This window comes from Somniosus microcephalus, chromosome 20 (assembly GCF_052327205.1).
Source record: "Somniosus microcephalus isolate GS21.2 chromosome 20, FLI_Smic_1.0, whole genome shotgun sequence".
Taxonomy (NCBI): Eukaryota; Metazoa; Chordata; class Chondrichthyes; order Squaliformes; family Somniosidae; genus Somniosus; species Somniosus microcephalus.
The window spans coordinates 41,902,644-41,922,083 of record NC_141006.1 but is presented as its reverse complement, the minus strand read 5'-3'; the positions used below and the strand labels follow the sequence as shown (position 1 = coordinate 41,922,083).

The 19,440-nt window shown below is 44.3% G+C and overlaps 1 protein-coding gene across 1 annotated transcript in view; it reads left to right on the top strand.

Moving 5' to 3' along the window:
- The first annotated feature begins 8,193 nt into the window (after nucleotides 1–8,193).
- Nucleotides 8,194–19,440, top strand: part of rhbdl2 (rhomboid, veinlet-like 2 (Drosophila)) — a 90,516-nt gene continuing 79,269 nt past the window's right edge. Inside the window, exon 1 of the mRNA XM_085962490.1 lies at nucleotides 8,194–10,004. The gene's annotated coding sequence lies outside the window, so the exon portion shown is untranslated. The remainder of the gene's footprint in view (nucleotides 10,005–19,440) is intronic.

Genomic DNA, 19,440 nt, shown 5'->3' with positions numbered 1-19,440 from the left:
CCTATTACTGTAGTATCCGGCACTTTCCCCATTGCCTTGCAAATTTTTCCACTTCAAGTATTTATCCAATTCCCTTTTGAAAGTTATTATTGAATCTGCTTCCACCACCCTTTCAGGCAGTGTATTCCAGATCATAATAACTTGCTGCAAAAATTTTTTTTCCCTCATGTTGCCTCGGGTTCTTTTGCCAATTACTTTAAATGTGTCCTCTGGTTACCTACTCTTGGGTCAGAAAAAACGTTTCTCCTTATTTACTCTGTCTAAACCCTTCATGATTTGGAACACCTCTATAAAATCTCCCTTAACCTTCTCTGCTCTATAGAGAATAACCCCAGTTTCTCTAGTCTCTCCACATAACTGAAGTTTTTCATCCCTGGTACCATTCTCATAAATCTTCTCTTCACCCTCTCTAAGGCCTTGACATTCTTTCTAAAGTGTAGTGCCCAGAATTGCCCACAATACTCAAGCTGCGGCCTAACCAGTGTTTTATAAAGATTTAGCATAACTTCCTTGCTTTTGCATTCTATGGCCAGAATTTTCACATTGTAGAGCGTGCGGGTTTGGGAGCAGGTCGGCAGTTAAAAGCACTGAAATTGACAGTGCATCGGGATCCCGCTGACTTCTACATTTAACTGGGGCATGTTTCGAAGCGCACCACGGACCCGCTCAGGAGAGGCAGGCGACCTTATTGAGGTACTTAAGGGTCTCCCAACAAGTAGTTAAGAACCTTGTTAACGTGAGGTTTCATCTTTAACTGCTTACACATGGGATTCACGGACCTTGGGAAGCTCGCCTGTGAAGGCAATACAGGAGCTCAGTGGCCATTGTGCTAGTTCATTAAGTGGCAACTGGAGAAAGCAAATAAATACACACACCTTACACCTGCTTCCTTGCCTAAGGGAAAGGCTCTTGCTGACACCATTTTGTGCAGAGATTTTGCTTTCAAGAGTTTGCAGGTGATTTCTGCAACCTCAGAAGCCACTCTCACTACATTGGAGGATTGTGCCTCTGATCTCCACTTTACTTGGCATCTATTAGATCAGCATGGGTGCCGCTTATGCTGTTTCACCTTGGATCTCAGATTCGGATCAACATCAACAACACCAGCAGCAGCAGCAGCAACAACTCACTGACCTGATGTTCCACATGAGAGGGGATCAGCACAGGGGAGCACCGAGCCAGAAGCGATACCCCCAACACAGGATGTACAGCCAGAGGATGAGCTTCCTGGACAGGACTGAACAGCAGTGCTACAGGAGGCTCAGACTATCGCGCCAGGTTGTCGCAGACATTTCTAGCTTGCTGGAATGAGATCTGCTGCCCAGAGGACCTGGTGGACACTCCTTACCAGTGGCTGTCAAAGTCACCACCACCCTCAACTTCTTCACCTCGGGCTCCTTCCAGGGATCTGCAGCAGACATTTGTAGGATCTCGCAGTCTACTGCCCACATATGCATCACCCAGGTGACCGATGCCATGTTTCACAAGTCAGCCACTTATGTAAACTTTGCCACTGATGAAGCCAGTATTACGGAGTGGGCGCTCAGCTTTGCGGCTCTGGCTGGTTTCCTACAGGTGCAGGGCACCATTGACTGCACACATGTGGCCATCAAGGCACCCTCAGGAGTGTTTGACGTAAGAAACTACTAGGCACTTGGTCTAAGTGTTAAACAAAGCTTTAATCAACTGTTTTACAACATGGCGGTCTAGTTGTGTCCTTCACTAGTTCCTGTTAAGAATGTCCTGCGCTAGCTGGGCCCATGCCCAAGTATTTATAATCTCCCTAGACAGTGCCACCCGCAGGCCGCTCAGTATTATTTCATAAGTCTTTATTTCATGAATGACTGATTCATGTCAATCGGAAGGGCTTCCACTCCCTCTTATCATCAGGCATGTGTGTGCCAGATTCCCAGGGAGCTGTCATGACTCATCCTGTGCCAGTCCACCCACCCTCAGCTCTTCGCACCTTCGAACAGACTTGCTGGCTGCTTGGAGACAAGAACTATCCATGGAAGATGTCGCTAATGATACCCTTGAGGAGGCCAAGCAATAAGGCCGAGGAGCACTATAATGAAAGCCACATGTCAACCAGATATGACATAGAGCAAGCAATCGGCATGCTGAAGATGCGCTTCAGATGCCTTGACAGATCTGGAGGAGCCCTTCAGTACACACCAGCCAGGCTCTCCAGAATCATCAGTGTAAGCTGCGCACTGCACAACATAGCGCAGCAGTGAGGATTGGAGCTGCAGGAGGAGCAAGGCACAGAGTGCACAGCCTCTTTGGAGGAGGAGGAGGAACAGGTGGAACACGAGGAGGAGGAGCAACCTGAGCTGGAGATTGCACCAGCAGCGGCACACATTGTTGCCCAGAAAGACCTCATAATGGCCCAATCTAGTTAATTTGCACCAGCGCTCCCATTTGGCTCCCAGATGCTGCATCAACTCTTCCCACCGCCACCACCCCCCCCCCCCCGACCTCCCACCAGCAACACAAAGCAGACCTAAAATGACCAAAACATTCCTGTCAAACACACACCCATTGCTTGAAGTTAAGTAATGTCTCACCATTCACTCCACGTGACAAGGTCACTTCCTAGGTAGCAGGTAAAAATGGACAAGAGGGGTAAGTGGTGCAAAGAAATAAATTTATGTGTGTCATAAATAGAACTGAAACTTAACACTAACATTTTGGCAAACACTCGTGTATCTACGATTGTGCCTTCTTTCTTTTCCGAGTGCTTCTACGAGGTGCAACCCCTGTGGCTTCAGCAGAGGTAGAGGCAGGCTGCTCACTTCCCTGCTGTGACTGCTTTGACACTTCTGGCGGACATCCTCTGGGTTTTGGAGCCTGTGAGGGCCCCGTCAAAGACTGCTCCTCCTGCAACTGTGCAGGGGCAGACTTAGCCATCGGGATCTGAGGCAGCATGTGGGACTCTGACTGAGGGGGAGGCAATGGGGGAGAAGTGGGAATGCTTTGAGCAGAGCCCCCACTTCCATGTGCCCTCTCACCATCATCCCTTTCATGGGCCATCCACTCCCCCCTGCTGACAAGGAGCTAGAGAGCACCTTGTTGCACATCAGTGAGCCGATGAACACCCAAGTCTATGTTGCTATCCCTTCTAGAGATGAGATCAGTACGAGTCTGAAATCTGTTGTTCACAGCAAGCATGTTCACGTTTGACTGGCGCATTAGCTGCCCCATGCAGGTGGCCATCCTTTCCATGGAAGAGCACATTGTCACCATCGCCTGCGATATGGTGCTGCTCATGTTAGAGATGGACTCCTCCATTCTCTGTACAATCGTGCACATCGCAGCTGGAAAAGCTGCCAGAGCCTCGCGCATTTGTTGCTGCACCTCCAAGATCAACCTCTTGGTCCACCACCCCCCGAGGTTCAGCTCTGCATCCAGCTGAGCAGAGCTTGGAGTGTCCTGTGCCCTCCGGCGAGGACTTTCCACTTCTGTCCTTGTCTCCACCATCTGCTCTTGCTCACTTGTGATGTGTGAGACACCAGGTGACAACATTGCTCTATGTCTTGCTGGACCCACCGACTTGCGCATATCTGTGCTGGTGCTGGGTGCGCATGTGTCTGGTGACGGGGGCACTTGATGGACCTGTGGGAGAGTAAAGACATGAATTTGATCTCTTATGAGAATGTTCACGTTACCATTATGCACATGATGATATTTCACTGGCTGTTGACATCAGTCACTGTGAGTGACTGTTGTATGCCATGTGAGATATTTAATTCTGTCACCAGGTTGCTGGGAGGTTCCCCTTTCTCCGTCTCCCACCGCCAGCACCTCTGCCACTCCACTTATTTCAAGTGCCTCCTCCTCTGCTGGTGTCATATAAGTATATATTGAAGGGCTACCTCCAGTTCTTTCTCTTTCTCTCCTGTTCTGCGCTCTCTTCTGCAAGGAGGGAACGAAGAGAATTTTGAGTGAGAGTGATGGAAAGATTGTAAGGGATGGATGGGCTACATCTGTAGAGGGTGACTATGAGGGAGTGGCATTGACATTGCCAAATGGCCTCTTTCTATGGCGTCACTTTCTAGGATTGCCTTAGGCTGAGGGTGAGTGTCAGTGGTAGTTAATCAGATGGGGATGTGAGTAGGTGCATAGACAGTGAGGGATGGGTGCACCTGCAAGGTAGGTTGGTGTGAGGAGTGACGTGCAGGAGTAGGCTTGGGAAGGCAGAGTGGTGGGGCTGGGGTGGCATGCACATCAGGATGAAGTTGAGTGTGGCATTGTACTCCCCTTTCCTGACCTCATGAGATCATTAAATCTCTTGTGGCACTGTATCCAGGAGTGGCTGACAATACTCCTGCTGCTCACGTCTTGTGTGATCTCCAGCCATGCCCTCTTGGTTTCACTGGCTGCACTCTTCTTGCTGCTACCAGGGAAGAGGACCTCCTTCCATGCTCTGACTCCCTGGACCAGGACTTCCAAGGAGGCATCCGAGAACCTGGGCGCAGCCATCTGGTGCTGTGACTCCATCCTTCCTTGCACCATCACAGAAGTCTTCGATAGATAACAATAGCCACCTCTCCCAACCACCTTTAAGCCTCCTTCAACTGTGATGTGTGCAAGGCTCCTTTAAATATCTGAGCCGCAAGTGAGTCATTGATGACCTCATCAAACCCGCTCCATTTAATTGGCCGGGAAACACGCATGACTCTTTCAATGGATCCAATTCAGTTAAACGCACAGTGCAGAACGCGCTGTTGAAAACTTCATGATGGCGACCCGTTATGTGGCCCGCATGCACCCGCTCCGACTCTAAGGTGGAATTTCCGGCCTATGTCTCTATTTATAAAGCCAAGGATCCAGTATCCCTTTTTAACAGCCTTCTCAACTTGTCCTGCCACCTTCAAATTCTTGTGTACATACATACCCAGGTCTCCCTGTTCCTGCACTCCCTTTAAAATTGCACCATTTAGTTTATATTGCCTCTCTTCATTCTTCCGACCAAACGGAATCACTTCACACTTCTCTGCATTAAATTTCATCTGCCATGTATCTACCCCTTTCACCTGTCTGTCTATGTCCTTTTTAATTTGTTACTATCCTTTTCACATGTTTACTACATTTCTGAGTTTTGTGTCATTTGCAAACATTGAAATTATGCCCTGTATACCCATGTCCAGATGATTAATATATATTGAAAGGTGCAGTGATCCCAACACTGACCACCGGGGGACACCACTGCACACATCCCTGCAGTCTGAAAAACAACCATTCACCACTACTCTCTGCTATCTATCCCTTAGCCAATTTCATATCCAGGCAGCCAATTCCCCTTTAATCCCAAGGGCTTTAATTTTGCTAACAAATCTATTATGTGGTACTTTATCAACTGCTTTTTGAAAGTCCATATACACAACATCAACTGCACTACCCTCAGCCACCCTCTCCGTACTTCATCAAATAACTCCATCAGGTTAGTCAAACACGGTTTGCCTTTTAGAAATCCATGCTGGCTTTCATTTATTAACCCATATTTTTCCAAGTGCCAATCAATTTTGTCCTGGATTAAGTTTTTTAAAAGTTTCCCCACCACCGACGTTAGGCTGACTGGCCTGAAATTGCTGGGTTTATCCCTCTCCCCTTTTTTGAACAGAGATGTAACATTTGCAATCCTCCAGTCCTCTGGCACCACTCCAGTATCTAAGGAGGATTGGAAGATTGTGGCCAGAGTCTCTGCAATTTTCACTCTTACTCCCCTCAGCAACCTAGGATGCATCTCATCCAGACCAGATGACTTTTCTACTTTGAGTGCTGCCAACCTTTTAAGTACATCCTATTTATCTATTACTACCCTATTCAATTTCTCTCCTACCTCCTCCTTTACTGTGAAATTGGCAGCATTCTCTTCTTTAGTGAAGACAGATGCAAAGTACTCATTTAGTACCTCAGACATGTCCTCTGCCTCCACAAGAATGTCTCCTTTTTGGTCCCTAATCGGCACCACCCTTTTGATTACCTTTTTACTATTTATATGTTTATAAAAGACTTTTGGGTTCCCTTTTTTGTTACCCACTAATCTATTCTCATACGCTCTCTGCATCATTCAGGGAGCTCTAGCTTTGGATTCACTTTCTTTCTCCCGCGTGTCTAGTCTGTGCCCAACCTATCTCCTCTTTGAAGGCCTTCCATTGCTCGTCTGTGTCTGTATCTCCCAGCAGACAGTCTATAATTCCCACTTGCTGTTTGTAAGCCATGTCTCTTCTCACTCCTGTGAACGATAGAAAAGTACTGATATCTAAAATTCCTGAGGTCGAGTCTCTAGAAGCAATAAAACAAATCATTTTTTTTGCATAAATCTCCAAAACCAGATAAAGCATGAATTTGTCAACTTGTTCTGTGGCAAAGTAACCAAAAAACAATGTAAGTCACAATATTTAAGTGATTGTTGATTTGGTGTATACATAATGTTGCGTACATTGTGACAAACACATTTTTTTTGCAATTGTTTCATTTTTAATTTATATGCTGTACTATATTCTAAAATCAGCTGAATTTATCTTATTTATGTGTGATTGAGAGAGAACTCAAAGCAATGTTTAAAAAATGATTAAATATAGGATTTGAAAACAGTGTCAGTCTGAAATTGGAGGAGGGACAGAGCGTCAGCATAACGTTGGGGGGGGGGGGGGTGGGAAACGTTGCCAGCTGAAGTTAGATGGGGAGGAATACCAACACAAAGTTGGTGGATGGGGGGGGGGAACAATACCAGTATGAAATGAGGGGCGGTTGGGGAAGAAAGTGCCACTGTGAAATTGAAGGGGCGGGGCAGAGTGCCACCTTGATCTCAGAGGACTAAGGAAATATAATACCACCTTGAACCAAGTGGAGGTGGAGAAAAGTGCCAGCTTGAATTGGGAAGGGCAGGAATTTGGCAATTTGAAGGGAGGGGACAGGGCACAAAGTGCCACCTTGAATGGGAGGGGTAAAGAAGGCAGGAGGAAGAAGGCCATGGCATCAAAAGGTAGTGAAAAGTAAGAAGCCCTGGACCATCCTAAGCACGTTTCCAAAGGTTTCAGCACAACAGCAACTTACATTAATGTAGCACCTTTAACATTCCAAGGTGCTTCACAGAGGTATAATCAAACAAAAATGGATGAGGAGCCAATGAAGGAGATATTAGGAGGGATGTCCAAAAGCTTGGCCAAAGAGCTGGATTTTAAGGAGGGTTTTAATGGAATAGAGTGGATGGAGAAGCGGAGGGGTTTAAGTAGGAAATTTATATGCAGTCTATGGACTTCATGTTGAGCTACCAGAATTGATACGTTGGACATGGCTTTGTTCATTTTGTATTTTTTCACATAAAATTGTTGGAGTTTACTCCGATTACAGAAAACACAATACTTACATTGATGCGGCCATTATCAACTTAAGTCAGTGAACCAAACGGATTAAGGTTCGTTATGAGCAATTGGTGTTTTTAAAACTAAAAAAATGAAAAATTCCAACACCATGGGGGCGATTTTGCCAGCCCTGGGGAGGCAGGTATGGAGGTGGGACTGCTGGGAAAATGGCAGAATTTGGGGGCGGGTGCCCAACCTGCCTCCATGCCATCTTCCCAGGAGGTGGGTAGCCGTCCCGGACTGGGTCCCGTCTCCTTGGAGGCAGGAAGGGATTAAAGCCTATTAACTGCCTGTTAACAAGTAGTTAACTGGCAGAAAATAGGATTATCCCCTTTTTGCCCTCACAGGTGCGGGTTTCCCGAAGGCTCCAAAACACGCCAGCTCGGCGAGGCGAGTACTGGGTCTGCGGGGGTCGGAGCAAAGGTGTGGTGTGAAGGTAAGTGATGGGTGCAAGAGTGGAGAGGTGAGTATCTGAAGTAAGTGCAAAGTGTTTTTAAAAGTGTACTTACCTTTGTTTCTTCCTGCAGGCTTCAGTTGGTTTGTATGCGGAGACTCTCAGACCTCCGTGTGGCAGATGAGAGATGGCGGTTGCATTCTCAGATGCAACAACCATCTCATTTCTGTAAAAGAAGGTTGATGAGGTCTTGTATGCAAGACCATATCAAACTGCAGAGAATGTCACTGTTTGACAGCTTCACAGAGCTGTCAAATGATGACAATTCATCTGTCAAAATTTTTTTGACAGATGAAATGTCATACGTTGACGTGCTCTGCAACCGGCTTTCCCTTAATTGGCCTGCTAAACGCACTGGGCGGGCTTAACAAGGTTAATCAAGGGAAAATAGCGTGGGTTGGCCACAAATCGATGGAGGCAGGACACCGACCCAACAAGCAGCAGTCCCGCCTCCAACGCGCCCCCAGTCACAAAATCCCCCCCCCCCCACACTATTGTCGGGATTAAAGCAGGATCTGGTGTATTTGGCAGAAAATGAAGACAAGATCAGAATGTGCTATTTCCTTGACAAGGTCCTACCAACATTCAGCGTCACACACTTTATATTGGGTTTGATCCTTAAGATATGAATGTGATGGAACATTATAGTCAGAATAGATACTTTTATTCATTAATGCATGCGTATATACAAGTAAAATCTTAATAAAAATGTATTGAAATACTGCCGTATCAATTATCACGAACAGATATATTGGTTGTTTAACTTATTGAACTTTAAAATATAATAATTCATCCTAATATTGGTAACATTTGAAGTGTTTTCGTGTAGAAAGTACTGTGTGAGGATGGAGAGAAAGCAGAATTTGATAAATAATTTGATCAATGTGCTGGCCTGACAACACAAAATGTTGAATGGCATATCAGGCAGTTCCAGGAGTGACATAGTTAATATTTCACTTTGCCGACATGGTATTTTGTTTACACATGTTTAAGAAACTACTTCCTCCATAGTTGAAAACGATGTTTTAACATTTTCTCTCCCTTTTTCTGTCTCCTTTTTCTATGTGGTGACAATGTGGGGTGCGCTTTACTGCTGAAGAACAGGGGACAGCGAGAGAACATGGCTATCCCAGCATCCCGAGTGGCCGGGAAAGCTCCCTATTAAAACTATCCAACGACCCTTGGTGGAAGCGCATGTGTATGGACAGAATTGGCACACTGTGAGATTGAAGAGGCTGCTGACCATTCTTGTCCTATTTAGATAAGGAAATGAAATGACCGTTCGGGTGAAGCGCCGAAGGGCCGTCAGCAGTTGTGGAACTGTCGGAGAGAAGGAATAAGGAAAAATTACAGCCGGAAAACCCCCCAGAAAATTCCTGATTTCCTATTGACGTTTGCCATTACGTGTGATATAAAACACAAGACATATAAAAGAAATAAAGACTTGCATTTATATAGCGCCTTTCACGACCACAGCCAATGAATTACGTTTGATGTGTAGTCACTGTTGTAATGCAGGAAATAAGTCTCAAACATTGTGGAGCACTGTTTTTAAAGAAAACTTTAAAACATTTATTAAAACGATGACTGTGATTGATTCTGGAAATGCATCGTGTCAGGGTGTCATTTGCGCAAGATACCTTAAGAACGATTCTGCCTCCGAAAGCAACACCTTTGCTAAACATCCCTTTCATGAAGATTGTTCCTTTTAATATTTTACATTATATACCAGTTGCCTTGCCAATGACCTAAACATGTTGCAACATCACAAGTGTACAGCCAAACTAAATTTGTGTTTGATACTGTCCCATGCCTACTTTCTGTCCATTAACATTGTGGCAGACCTTTTTATTTGTGGTCTTTAGAAGTCTTTTGTTGTTCAAAGTGACTTCCTCCTGGTAGTACAAGGGCAGGAGAGACATCAGATAATTGACAGCTCATCCAGCCTCTACACAGCCTCCCGGCTCCCGTGTGCACCAATCAGCTTGATCCTGGCGGCTGGAAAATTGATCAAAACTTTTACCAACAAACTCAAGGCTCGGAAGGTTTACAGAGAGTTTGTGAAAAGCAGAGAGTAGGCAGCAAAGGGATACCGGTTTCAAATTCACAGCACGATCTCGTTTAAGGACGCCAGAAAGGAAATCCTTAAAAAATATATATCTGAAGAGCACCTGATCCAGGTAAACAGTTCAAACTGCTTTCCTTAGGGCGAAACAGTCTGTCATCCCTTCTTCTTTCCTCGGTGCCATTTATTGTATGTACCGATCTTTTATGGATCGCGATAATCTTGTGTTATTTTATTCGGCTCAACCCAACAAGAAATATAACATCAAAAGATATTGCAGTTGTGAGACGGTTCACTCAACGTTGCTTTTTAAATTAAAAGAAAATAAACAATGTTTTGATAAGGATTGTTAGTTGCAGCCCTGATCTGCCGGCGAGCTCTCTTTACGTAATCCTCAATGTTCCACAGCTTTGGTGACAGGAAATGTTTAAAATAGCAGCTGATGTTTTGCGCCCAGGAACTGGGGCAAGAGCGAATGATAGCAAATGAACACGCCAGACAAAACAGGGCTAGCCGCTTATTTGCCTGTGGATAGACTGGAATAAACGTATTATTGCAATGACTTGTAGACTAATCAAAAGCTGCAGTTTCTCAGTTGGCGCTTTTAATTAAACCTTCCCAAAATATAAATAGAGGCTAAGGCCACCTACTTCTTCACAAACTGTTGGGTCTAAATCCAATTAGAAGTGTACCTTTTTAGTGTAAATGTGGGATAGGTCATGAAATATTTGTAATATCAAAAGTCCAGTCTCATGGAAAAACTCCTGGACCTTTCCCCCCCCAATTTTTTCTCACTAGTGTCCTCTCCTCTCTCAACCTATTGACTCCCCTCCTTGATGGGTGCTGGTTGCCTAAATATCCGCATTCATAGGCCAAAGTGATGGGATTTGAGAAGGTTTTTAAAGATAGTGGGGGAGCGATCCAGAGACAGAAAGGTTTAAAGAGAGAGTTCCAGAAAGGAAGAGCAAAGCCGCTGAAGGCATTGTTACCAACGGTCTGGAAGGGGAGATGCACAGGAGGCCTGCATCAGAGGAACAGAGCATTCGGGAGGGGATATAGAGCTGGAGCAGATTAGACATGGGGTGGGGCAAGGCAATGAAGGGATTTATAGACAAGGACCAATATTTTGAGTTGAATGTTTTGGGAATGGGAAGATTGTGTAGGTCTGGAGGAACAGGGTGATGGTTGAGCGGGACTTACTGTGAGATAGGATGCATGTGGTGGAATTTTCGACAGTTCAAGTTTGTCGAGGGTATAGGATGGGAGGTCAACAGGGAGAGTATTAGTGTAGTTAAATCCAGAAGTAAGGGCAGAGGCAGGCAAGGCTGCAGATGAGGAAACAAATAGTCTTGGTGTTGGATAGGATACCGAGTTGAAAGCTCAGTTGAATACCAAATAGTATGGCAAGATTGCAGATGGTCTGGTTCAGCCTGAGAATGGCCAGGGAGAGTGAGGGAGCCTATGGAAAAAGAGTGGAGTTGTGGTGGGGGCTCAAGATTATGGTTTTGGTCTTTCCAGTGTTGAGTGAAAGACTCAAGGACTTGATGTCAGACAAACAGTCTGACAGGATGGAGGTAGTTGAGTAATTTAAAAGAAAAGTTACAATGAGGAATCATCAGTGTACAAATAAAAGCTGAGTATAAACTAAGTTTAAGATCCTGACGCCCATTACGTTACAAATGTGATGATACAAACACCAACTTGCATTATCCAGTGCCTTTAATGTAGAAAATCATCCCAAGGTGCTTAACATTACTTCACCTCATTTATTGCTGTACATTTAAACAGCAAGTGCACTTGAAAACAACAACAAAGTAATGCAAATAATTTGAGATTTGTGCAGTGAGTGCCGCTGTTTATTTTCCCTGGCAAATGCTCTTTATGTAATTAGCCATTGAACAACTGCTGAGGAAACAGGAAACACTTTATATTTTCACAAATAACCTTTGACATTTTCTATCATGTCTCAATGGAGGAAAGATCCATTTTTCCAACTGGTGATAAATTAGTAAAAATAACTGACTCCCATTTCATCTGCTGCCGTGGTTTATTGCCAGTGACTGACTAATGACCTTCTGTAGTTTGCAATCCACAAAGTTTTACTGTTCATCTCCCGCCCCACCCCGCCTTCCAACTCCCATAGAAAGCATAGATAACTTGATCCAGTCTATAAATATCCATATTGGTTTAACTTAGTTTTTACACTAGCCAGCAATTTCGGTACAACAGTTTATGCTGCCCTCAGCTGTCCATGCTGGAGAATGGGCACCGTTCCACTGTGATCAGCAATTGCTCCAAAGTCAGGTATTCCAAATGTGGGAAGCAGGGTAAATTTCCCTCACATCTACTGCAACAAGGTCCATAATCCCAGAACCTGGAAGAGGTGTGACATTCCCACAATAACATCCTGATGGACCTCTCTGAGTAAGACTACCAAGTTAATAGTAAATCATGCTGAATTTTGTGTGGTTTTGTGCTCTAGACTTGTGCCCACTACCTGCACATTACACCTAGGAACATTATGACTGACAAAGAGAACAGATCGTCACTCCATCAGTCTAAGTTGTATTTGAAACCATGGGCAGAACTTTTATCTTTGCCGCAGGTGTAAAGCGGATGGTATTGGATCGGCCATCCATTATACACCTCACACAATTTTCCTTTCCAATTAAGTCTGATCTGCTGCTGCCTGTTATATGCTCCCGCAAAAGTTGAAAGTTCCACCCCATGCCTGAAGTGAAATGACAGTGATTTAACCCCTTCCCTCCCTCTCCATGACACTCATTCCCTGAGATAGGGCTCTTGAACTGTAATAATTAAATCCTTGGGCAACCAAAGGTCATCACAGCTTTTAAAAAGTTAGGCACGTTCTTGTTGTAGGAGTGTAAGGACTACAGGCGATGAATATATATTGCAATAAAATTTTAAAATTTTCAAAAAATAGATTATTTTGACTCTAATTCCACCCCAGATTCTTTCAGAAGAATCCAGATAAACCACATTTGAAAGTAATAGTGTACTTTTTGATGTTAGTAATTTGTTCCCCAAAGAGGGTCTTGCAAGTTGGGTGGGAGCCTGGGGCAGGGGAGGCCTAAGCATTCCTTGTGGGACCCGAAGGAGCACTCCTGCTCCTCCAGGCCCCACTAGGAAAGTAAAAAAACATTCTTACTTGTATGGGCCTCTTCTGGTCCTGGATCCTCTTCCTGCCAAAATGGCTTCCCTGCTCAGGCCACTGTTAAAATTGCAATGGGGCCCTGATGATGTCATCTGAATATTTGAAGAAGGAACCCACTGCCTTCTGGCTTTCCACTGCTCAGAAGAGCAGGTTAAAATAGAAGGCAGCGGGATCGGTGCGGGACATTGTTTGTCAAGTGACATTTTTTTTATTCGCTTATGGGATCTGGGTGTCGCTGGCAACGCCAGCATTTATTGCCCATCCCTAGTTGCCCATGAGAAGGTGGTGGTGAGCCGCCTTCTTGAACCGCTGCAGTCCGTGTGGTGAAGGTACTCCCACAGTGCTGTTAGGGGGGGGGAGTTCCAGGATTTTGACCCAGTGACGATGAAGGATCGGCAATATACTTCTAAGTCAGGATGGTGTGTGACTTGGAGGGGAACTTGGAGGTGGTGGTGTTCCCATGCTCCTGCTGCCCTTGTCCTTCTAGGTGGAAGAGGTCGTGGGTTTGGGAGGTGCTGCCGAAGAAGCCTTGGCGAGTTGCTGCAGTGCATCTTGTAGATGGTATACACTGCAGCCACGGTGCGCCGGTGGTGGAGGGAGTGAATGTTTAAGGTGATGGATGAGGTGCCAATCAAATGGGCTGCTTTGTCCTGGATGGTGTTGAGCTTCTTGTGTGTTGTTGCAGCTGCACTCATCCAGGCAAGTGGAGAGTATTCCATCACACTCCTTACTTGTGCCTTGTAGATGGTGGAAAGGCTTTGGGGAGTCAGGAGGTGAGACACTCGCCGCAGAATATCCAGCCTCTGACCTGCTCTTGTTGCCACCGAACTTATGTGGCTGGTCCAGTTAAGTTTCTGGTCAATTCTGGCCAATTTTACCTGCCCGTCCGTCTGCTTTCTGCCGGGCGGGTGGGGTTAAATTCAACCCTGTTGAAAGTGAAATAGCAAATTTTCTGTAAAGTACTGTGTTTAAAATCTATGTAATTACATTACTTTTATTACATTCCATAAAGAAGGCAAAGTATTCTAAAATGGCTTAGGATCTTAGAGAAAATTTTAATTGCAACTTCATTGTAGGTGTCTGCCATACTTTTTCATAATAAAAGCTAACACTTTTGAGCATTTCTAATGTTATCATCTCCTCCCCTAAGTTGGCACTTATGTCTGTTACACTGTATACCTTTGCTAAATGGTTTTTGTAAGGTCATACTTTTTCTTTGTTTGTAAGTGTCACCACATTACATGTAGAAAAAGATCACTGGAAGTTTTGCTCAATGGTTCTTCAATGACAGTAAGGCTCATTAATTAATTGCCTAGTGTTGCAGCCCTTTATGTTTATGTTAATTAAATGTTTATTTAAGATACAGGTAATTGCCTCTAATTCTTGATTTGCAGATGCTGACATGTTCTTGATTGATCTAACACGGTCAATTTTACATCTTATTGTTTATTAACTATTGGTCTAACCAAATGCCATTAAGCTATTGTACATTGATTAAAATCCATGATTTTGTAAAATATTTATTTGCCATGCATAACACAGAGGAGTAAATAAAATTGTGCAGTGATTTAATGCATTAAGTGCCGTGCACTGAAGGACTGTCATGAGTCTTTTAGCTCATTTCTACCCTTAATATCTGAAACACGGCTCCCAAAATGGAAGGCAGATTGAGGGTGTTTTGAAGGTTGCATTGAGCTCACTGTATACTCAAAACAGGGAAATTGCATTAGAAAATTGATATGTTAGAAAGGGTTTATTTTTTTAAAACTCAATCGGGTTACAGGTCTCCCTTTACATTGCAATGGAGTCTGTGTAAGTGTATATCAGAAATAGCTATGAAAATTTCTTAGCAGTTTGGATCTTATCTATAATCATTGATGTAATGTTTGCTTCCCTTGTGTTGAGGTTGAACAATGAGAGGAATTTATATAAATTTAGGTGCTTACTAAAATAAAACAGACCGTGGTGCATTTCTTCCATTTCTACATTAGAATCTACACATTTAGCTCCTTCATCAGTTGGATGTCTTTACAGCAATTATTCCTTTTCTTGCTCTATTTTTAGTGAAACTTAAATATATAGTTGATCATAAGGTTCTCATAATGCTCAGAGACCCAACAGAGCCTATCTTGATTGAAATTCCAGTAAAAAGAGGATTTTTAGCTACATATTCTCACATTTGCTTCTATAGTTTCCATTCTTTTTCTTAAGATTATAATCTTTCAACATTTTAGTAATGACCATTGATATTTAAACTCCATTGCAGATTGACCATCCTATCTTGGCATTACCCATCGGGCTTTTAGATCAACAATAGCAGTTATTATTGAAAAGGTTCAGATAACATCGTTGCTGGGCTGCTTTATTGAGCAGAACAATCCTAAACCACTCAACAATAGTTACCAGTTTTTTGTACATTTGCCATATTTTAAAGCCTAAAAACTATTGCTGATGATATTGATGGATGAACACTTAATGCATTGCTAAGACTCCTCTGTCTAGTAACACAGCTTTACTTTTGAACAGCAGCTTTTGCAGCGCACAACATGGATACCTAGTTAAACATCTATCAGGAAATACAAGCACTTTCTCTAGAAACTTAACTAATATATGAAAAATTGAATGATTATCTGAGTCTGGATCACCGGTTAACTGCACAAGACTTACAAACATACGAAAATGATGGGCAGGAAACGATTAGCTGGTCCATCAAACTTGCCCCACACTTAGCATGCCTGGAGCATCATGACCAGACACTTCCTACCCACTCCTCTGTAGCTAAGTAATCTCCCAGGAGAGCCAGTAAATGACATAAAAATAACCATGGCTAATAAGGGAAAAACAAATCTTGAAAATTCCTCTCCGTCCCCCTCAGGCAATTGAAACCAGTCTAGGAGATCACATTGACCATGTGTACGCTAACTGTTAATCCACTTACCTTTTATATGATATGATGATGTGATCTCTGCCCCAGCAAGTACAGGCCCAGCTCTCCCTTGAAGGCATGCAGAGTCAGCACACACTGGACAATCCGGCAACGTATTCCAGAGGCTCACTATTCTCTGGGAAAAGAGCTGCCTATGATCTAGCCTATTACTACTTTTGTGTATTTTAAATGCATGTCCCCTGGTCCTCACCAATCTCTCAAACTCAAATAATCCATTTCATTATTTTATATATCTCTATCAGGTTGCCTCGAAGTCTATGCTACTCTAAAGTATATAGACGCAGCTCTTGAAGCCTATCTGAGTAACAAAGGTTCTTTAAGCTAGGAATCATTTTCTTAGTTCTCCTCTGAACCTTTTCCAAGACCACTATATCACGTGAGAGGAATAAAACTGGGTGCAGTACTGCAGAATGTACAAAAAACTAATAGCTATGGTTGAGCGACTTGTTGTAATCATCCTTGACAAACCAATTTTACATTCAGCATGCAATTTGCCAGTAATTATTTTGTTTTGATTTTGCGACTGAGATCTCTGCATTGTATAAATTGTACTGGTTTTGCTTAGCAGATTGAATTCTTGCTTTAAAATTATATTTCTGACTTTGGCAAAGATAGTGAACTAAAGGTACATTTTAATGCATAGCAAGTTTTATTTGAACTTTTTTTCTCTATGTAATTTGCATATATGCTTCAGACTGTAATTTATTCATTCAGACAGAATGGCAGTCTGCATTCAATGGAAACTTGATTCTCATCTCTATGACAATTGTTGTGTGCCACAGGAAACCAACTCCAAACACATTTCTGAAACACTAATTAACTACAGTACTTAAAAGGCTACCAAAACTCTGTAATTTATCTTGGTAGCCTTTAAAACAGTGAACTATTTGTGTCATGAAGTATTTTCTTGGAGAATCTCAGAGCGGTCCTTCTGTTGCCATGCGAGATTGACTGAGGGCTGGATTTTCCCTGCGGAGGCGGGATGGCGGCGGGAAAGCTGTTTGGCGGGTTCCAGTCCCGCTCCTGTCTGCAGCCGCTCTCGATTTTCCGTAGATTGTCCTTGTTAAGCCCGCCCTGCGGAGTTCATGGCCAATTAACAGGAAGCGGGTCTGATGACATCATTTGATGACGCGTCAACAGCCAGTTTTCTTAAAGGGACCATGGCCACATTGATTTTGACAGTTGTGCTGTCAGTGTTCTGCAGCATTGAGGTGCTGCAAACACTGGCAAGCACTGCACAAAGATGCACGTCTGCACCAAGACTCTCGCATGACTCCCTCCATAAGCTTATGGAGGGAGTCACAGCATGCAGGGAGATTCTCTTCCCTTCTCATGGGCAGAAGAGACCTCCCCAGGTGATCAACCCAGTCTGGTTGCACATTGCACAGGAGGACACAAGCAGGGATGTCGTCAGGAGTACCTGGCTGCAGTGGCGCCAACCTTTCAATGATCTCATTAGATCAGGAAACGTTACTGCAAAGCCACACCCAACCTCATCCTGCTGTGCCACTCCTCACATCCCCATCACTCTGCCTTCCCTACCCTACTCCTGCATATCCTTAATCACACCAACTTACCTTGCACCTCCACCCATCCCTCTCTATCTACATTATCACTTCCCCATCTCACTAGCCACCCCTCACACTCACCCTCATCCTACTGCAAGCATAACAACTAACAACACACAAGGATAGGCACTTGAGAGGGTTATCCAATGTTCATGTGAAGTTTCTGGTAAGGTGTTGTCATCCATTGAATGGATATTTTTCAACACTTCACCTTATTGGACAGATCTGTGCGCACCTTGAGAAGTGTCTTAGTGAGTTCCAGTGAATGTTGAGACATAACTCCCCCCTCCCCACCCCAGCAATTGTGATGAGTGTGAAAGGAATGGCTTGGACATTAAAGGGATGCTTTTATGGTGCTGGCCTGGGGTGGTGTCAACCTGGCGCATCATGTGGCAGGCAGGGTTTACAGCGTCAAGTGAAGTAAATCTGGCCATGGTGATGTCATCGCTGGCATCCCGGGCAGCAATGTTGCCAGGGACTGATGTCCTGTGTCCTGTGCAGCATCAGATGATGGCGGAGAAGGTTGGCGATGTTGGTGTGCCTGGTGATGTTGGTGTTGGGGCTGATCAGAGGACCAGGGTGTGATTTATTCAAAGGCTGGAATAGATGGCAGCTGCAGTTGAGATGACATTAGCGATCTGTCAATGGTGAGAGAGGTTGTTCCAATGAGGTGCCACTGGATATACAGTTGGCTCCAAACACTTGCAAGCTAAAGAAATTGCTATAAGTCTTACAAATGCAGTTAACAACAGTTTCTGAGTTCTGAAACTGAACAGCGGCAACATGGTATCCTTTATACCACTTCTGCAGCTTTCAGGTTATCAGATAAATTAAACTCATGCCGGGGTGAGTTGGCATGTTCCCCGAGCAGCAGGTAACCTGTGGGGGGGAACGTAAAATTACACGGTAGGCTCAAAATACCATTAAATTGGCTGTTAACAAGCCATTTAATGAGCTCAGTTGTCTCCCCCGCTGCTCGGTGTTGGGACAGTTCTGCGCAGATAGACCCGACACCTGGGAGACTCGCGTGGAGGCGGATTGACAGCGGGTTTCCGACCCGCTGTCAATCTTTGCTATTTTGACAGCGGACCCACCTCCAAACCCGCCCTCTGAGCGCCAGCAAAATCTAGCCCTCTGAGACTCTAACTGAGTCTTGGAGTAGATGAAAGGTCACAGGAAAATCAAGCAAATGGCAGGAGAGGAAGAATGACAAAGAAAACAGTTATTTGTAAATAAAAGTATGATCTTTGATCAAGCCATTTCTTGCATGCAGACAGTGACTTGAGGAGTAACGAAGCAGCAAAGGAATGTGTAGGTCAGTCAGGATTGAATACTGGTGATATGGGGACGGTTGGACAAGCTGAGGTTTTGCTAAATTACTATTGAGGAACAGCGATAATTAAAGTGTAGAATTTTGAAAAGAGAGATTGTATGTGGTCTGGGGAAGCAATAGCTTTGATGAGCCAAAGGCATCACGGGAGTTAGAGAAACCAGCGAAAGATGTGGCTAAGGTGGGGTGGAGCCCGGAAAGGAGATGTGGCTTGGAGAGGAAGGGGGCAGCAATAGAGGCAGCTGAACAGATGGTCTCAATCTTAAAACCCAATTTTGACCTAACCTACTCATCCTTGTTTTCAAATCCCTCCATGGCCTCACCCCTCCCTATCTCTGTAATCTCCTCCAGCCCCACAACCCCCCCGAGATGTCTGCGCTCCTCTAATTTTGCCCTCTTGAGCATCCCTGATTATAATCGCTCAACCATTGGTGGCCGTGCCTTCTGTTGCCTAGGCCCTAAGCTCTGGAATTCCCTACCTAAACCTCTCCAGCTCGCTACCTCTCTTTCCCCCTTTAAGATGCTCCTTAA